Consider the following 5,730-nt stretch of genomic DNA (forward strand, 5'->3'; position numbering starts at 1 on the left):
TAGAAACAAAGTTGTACAACTACGTATAACTTTTTACCATCCAAAATTTGTTGACTAAGCCCTATTTTTTGACTAATTTGCCCCTCCTTTCACTCTTCTCACTTTGACCACCTTCCGCCACCATGCCAACCACTACCTCACCTTACCATCACCACCCATACAAACCCTTTTGTTCACAGGTTTTTTTATTCAAGATTCTCATGTTTGTTTTGCGGGAAAGGGAATAGAAAGTGGAATAAGAAATGAAAATCTTTTGTTTTTATCACCCAAGGGATAGGTAAAAGAGATGGAAAATAAGCCAATAACGAACCAAAAGAAAATAAGATTAGCAAGAGTATCTTTGTAATTTTACCAAAATAAACAAGGAATTGTCGTTGTTTTATTGTGTTATTTATATCAACTACTCTCAAGATATTTAAGTAACACATTCATTAATTCTCAAATTTTTGTCTTCATAAAGTATAAACCAAACAACATACTACTGTATTAATAATTTTATAAATTTCTCGATAATTAATTCTCAATCTCTATCCAACTCTTAAAACGCCCCCACAAATACTATTTGGCCTTAAATTTCGAAAATAGGGTGATAGAGCTAGCAATCTTTCAACTACCAAGAAAGAACTGTTGTTGAAGTCCAAATCACAAAAGGAAATTTCTTGATAATTTAGCAAGGCAAAAAGGGACCCAAATAGTATAGAGATAGATATTGTTCATCATAATTGAAAATTTCCACATGGCAACAATTTCTCTAAAAGAAAGTGGGCATGATACATCTTTGATTACAAAATCCATTAATATATAACTTTAGTGGGTGGCCTGGGCTCTACCCCGTACCCTAGCTGCTGGAATATTCCTACCGTTCAATATTATTTGATTATAAGGAGGGCTAAATCACAAACATTCTTATCAGTATTAATGACTATAGTTTCAAGGAGAAAGTATAAATCAATAGTGTATTTGTTAGTTTGTTACCACCTTGTACAAAAACAATAAGTATACTTTAATACACTAATCCAAAGGTCTGTTCACATTTATTGAACTGAAATGAATTGATTGGAGCTGAACAAAACTGAATTAAACTAATTGGAGTTGAACTGAACTGAACTGAACTAAATAGAGCTGAAATGAATATTTTATGAGAGAGCGAAATTAAGAGCTGAACTGAACTAAACTAAATAGAGTTGAAGTGAACAGACCCCAAGCTAGACTCTTATACTCTACTACTCTGTTATTAAACTGAAGTGAACAGGCCTCAAGACTTTTATACTCTACTATCTGTTATTTTTTAATCCAATACTCTACTTTAGACCTGTAATTTATGGAGTAGTGGCATGGCTTCCCACTTTGTATTCTATTTCCCTCATAAGTGTGCCCATTTTGCCCCCTTCTTCTTACCATTAAAAAATATTCTATATCAATACGACAACAATTAAATATCTATTAAATTAAATAAATTTGTCAAAATACATATATAAAAATAATACTAAAAATAATTTTATTTTTTTTTTAAAATGTATGCGAAGTACAAAGTATTATTCTTTAAATCCTCTCAAAAAAAATAAAATAAAATTCTTTAAATCTAATCTAACACATGCAAATTTATGTTTTTTTTTTTATCTCTAGAGTGGGAGCAATAGTAAACTATCGGATATGTTTGAAATGTATCCATCAAACCTCAATCATTTATATTTTTTTTATTTATTTTACTTTTTTTTTTTTTTGGCAAAGTTTAAGAAATCACATGACCAAGCCCTTGCCTCTGTGGTCTATATATACTCATCCTGACAGGCACTAAGGACGGCTAATCCTGCAAACTTCAAACACACACACAACAAAGAAAAAAAAAAATTAAACCATGTCACCATCCACACTCTCTCCTCTACTCTACCAAGAACTAATAATGAACCTTCAATCCTCAAGAAGGTTACTACAACACCACCCTCCGCCTACATCCGCCACGCCTCCGCCTCCACCCATGGCTAACAACCCTGTAGACCCCACAGAGCCTTACAGTGGAACTAATGGCTTTGATGCAAATGTAGTAATGGTACTATCAGTCCTCTTGTGTGCCTTAATCTGCTCACTAGGACTAAATTCCATAATCAAGTGTGCTCTACGATGCTCGAATTTCATGCCTACTGAATCCAATGACAGCAACAACGACCCAAGCTCAGAAGACACAGGCATCAAGAAGAAGGCTTTAAAGACATTTGCTGTAGTAAATTACTCACCCAACCTGAAGCTCCCCGGTCTTGGTACCGAATGTGTTATATGCTTATCAGACTTCGCACCAGGAGAAAAGTTGAGGCTCCTGCCAAAATGTCAGCACGGATTTCACATCAAATGTATTGATAAGTGGCTCAATACTCGCTCTTCATGCCCAACCTGCAGACACTGCTTGATTGAAACATGTCAGAAGATCGTTGGCTGTGATCAGGCTGCTGCTAGCTCGTCGCAGCCTGATTCACAGCCACTTCCACCTCAGGCAACTATCATAAATATAGCACCATTAGAACGTGAAGATTTGGTAAGAAGTTATAGGGATAATTGTTAGTATTAGCATCTTTAGTTCAATTCATCGTCGAAACAAAAACTTGTACATTAGTAAGGTCAAGCCCTCTGAGACAGAGTAAAACATGTAACAAGTAGTATATCAATAGCATCCAATTGAAGATTTGTATAGTCAGGATTCAGGAACTATTGGTTGCTTAGCTTCAAGAACATGTTTCAAGTAGTACTTATATTGTAAGATTTGCCACAACGAACAATGACAATGTTTCAGTACCGATCCTGCAAGTGCCCTGCAGGATCTGAGTAAGTCCAACATACAGAGTCTTATCATATGTTCCTAACCACTCAAAACTTAAAAAAGCAATTATCAAGACAAACATGTAATGTGACAGACGAAAATGAAAATCAAATTATGTAATTTAGAAAAGGAAAACCACATGTTAAAAGTCTCTGTTTTATCTATACATATGTGTTTTTATCATAAAGTTTCATCCCCACTCATCAATAACACACATAAAATGGTAATGGAAATGTAAGAAAAAAGCACACACATTAGAATGTAAAGTTGCATTCAATTCTTACCATGACTTATAAAATTACTAGGAAATTTTATACCATTAACATCATCTTTTCTTACCAATTAACCGGGCCGAGTTGGATAACCAATCATATCAAAAGATGCATAATTACAGACATTATGTAGGTGTTAAGGTGTTTCTAAATTAAAATATTAGCATCAGTCCTGCAGACAATAGCAATTCTCTTAAACAATGCAGCAATTTAGTGTGTTACAAATGCAGAATTCATAGCAAATTGTGAGGCCGTCAAAAAAAAAGGAAAGTCAAATTGTGTGCAAAATAATTTAATAGTAACTGTTATACCAGGAAACAAACATAGTGAATTTAGGACCACACCCAGAAATATAAAACAATGGGCATAACATAACAAAGATATATAAAAACAAGTGAACAGCTAAAGTGTGAACACTAAAATGTCCACTTCACTGGACATGCAGCCACTAAGTAGGCCACGTAATGTCGCGATTAGCTATAATTAAACGAAATTAAAGCCGAAAAGGATGGAAATTAACCACAAACATAAAAATAATACAAGAGATATAGTTTAGAGCATTATTGACACTATGTCAACGGCATTTCCCATAAACTTCCTGTGAATATGGAATTAGTTAATAATATCAACGTTCACATGAAAGCACTTAGATTAAATTAAACAAGCATTTGAAGCCTCAAATGCCATTTCAAGCTTGCCAACAAGGATTCCAAGTCAAAAGGCAACCGAAAGAGATATAAGTATGGTATACATTAATATATATACCAAGTGCAGGATAACTTCAGCTTCCAACAGGTCCTTCAAGAAAGGCGATTCGAGCTCGATTGGAAAGCATAAGGAGAAAAGACTAAGAAAAGAAGTTGAGCTGAAAAGTATGGAAGGTGAGGATGAACCCATTATATGTTTACCAAAAGGATGAATTTGTAACATAGTAGTAGACTAGTAGTACTCAACTGACCCTGAAGCTTAACTGATTACAATAATAGCAATCAAATAAGGGGGGTTTCATAAGCAATAACATGCACAATAGCACGTCGTGGGCCATCAACACAAGGAAAGCAATAGCATTATGAAGAAAGTAAGAAGCATAACCTGGTTTAATGCTCAAAACCCATTAATCTTTTGACACTGATTCAAGTCACTTTAAAGTTAACCCTTATCGATCACTAGAGAAGTAGAGAGCCTAATTTACTTGTATCAATTGCCCTTTCCTTTTTCTCCCTCAAGTGGAAAACCAACTACGACTTTCAATTAGGCTAGAGAACAACTTCAACCATACAAGTCAAAAAATGTAAAGAATAAAAAGGAACGAATGGACTACTACTTGGTACAATAACTCTACAAGTGACACGTAAACTCTGGTCGCAAGTGAAGCTTATGTGCAGTTTTAAAATTAGTTAAACAAAGCAAAAGTGGAGATTTACACATATAGAGCTCTGTTAAATCTTGGTAGCAAGAATATAATGTAAACTTTCCAACCAGAAGAAATTGCTAAAAAGGAGTTGTATATGAGGATCATTTTCTTGCATGTTATACGACCAAATTACTTTTTCTCCATCGCAGCTCTCACCAATAGCAGTGACGATGCAAGTAAGATGGGACGATAATATTTTTAAACTTCACGAAAGAGACGGAGGAGAAGCTTTGAACAACCCACAAACAAGACTTTGAATAATGGAAAGCACCCTTGAAAAAAAAATATAACATTTATCTTATCAAACAAGCAATGGTTTGCTTAGATGGTCCCTTACCAGCCACTATGTTAGTTTAAGCAGATAATTGACACACACGAAAATGCCATGCAACATACAATATATTTAAAACAGAGGTCAGAGGTTCTAACTAGACAGATGATATGCATGATGTTCATAACTATCAGGTAACATCTAGGAAATGAGTACAATAAAATGAATACGAAAAGCGATGAAGAAGAGAAACAGGAAAGGAGAAGTTAGAACAAAAAGGAAAATGCCACAAAAACCAAAGTCCAGGCATCATCCCAACAGAAGTTCGACCATCACTTATTATACTCAATGAAATATATAATCACAAAAGTACCTAACCAAAAGCATGTTATTTTCAGATTCTCAGAATTCTGCAATCAAAAAGCAGAGATATCATGACTAAGCTTGGAAAATTTCTTACTCCTAGATTTGTTGAGTATGTTCCGTAAATGACATGAGGATTCCGTCTTTCATTGATGTACGCAATTCCATCTTTCATTGACATGAGGATTCTGTGCTGGAAAGAGTCTAGGATAACCATAACAGTAATTCAGAAAATGTAATCAGACTACTCGGCTTATTGATATGACAGCAACAAAATATACCATTGATGTAATATGTGGTTTATTGTGAGTTTAGGATTCATCGAGTACTATCTTGTTGAAACAAAGAGCCTAAACGGATTCATCTATCTACTCACCACCATAAGATGTACTTTTCCCCCCAATAACAACTGTGAGATGAAGAAAAAGGTTCCAATCACAATTCACAACACATTATCTCATAGCTTTACTCAATCACCCGTTTTCTATCTTTGTTGTAGGATGAATACTTCATAGAAAGCATGAAGGAGGCCAAAAAAAATGTCAATGTAAGTCCAATTCTTGCAAGACATCAAACTCATGTTCTTGAGAAATTGACC

The 5,730-nt window shown here is 34.6% G+C and overlaps 1 pseudogene; it reads left to right on the forward strand.

Annotated features, from left to right (window-relative positions):
* Window positions 1–1,791: 1,791 nt before the first annotated feature.
* LOC145562173 (RING-H2 finger protein ATL78 pseudogene) lies at window positions 1,792–2,829 on the forward strand (annotated as a pseudogene).
* The last annotated feature ends 2,901 nt before the right edge of the window (window positions 2,830–5,730 follow it).

This window comes from Chenopodium album, chromosome 1 (genome assembly GCF_948465745.1).
Source record: "Chenopodium album chromosome 1, dcCheAlbu1.1, whole genome shotgun sequence".
Lineage (NCBI taxonomy): Eukaryota > Viridiplantae > Streptophyta > Magnoliopsida > Caryophyllales > Amaranthaceae > Chenopodium > Chenopodium album.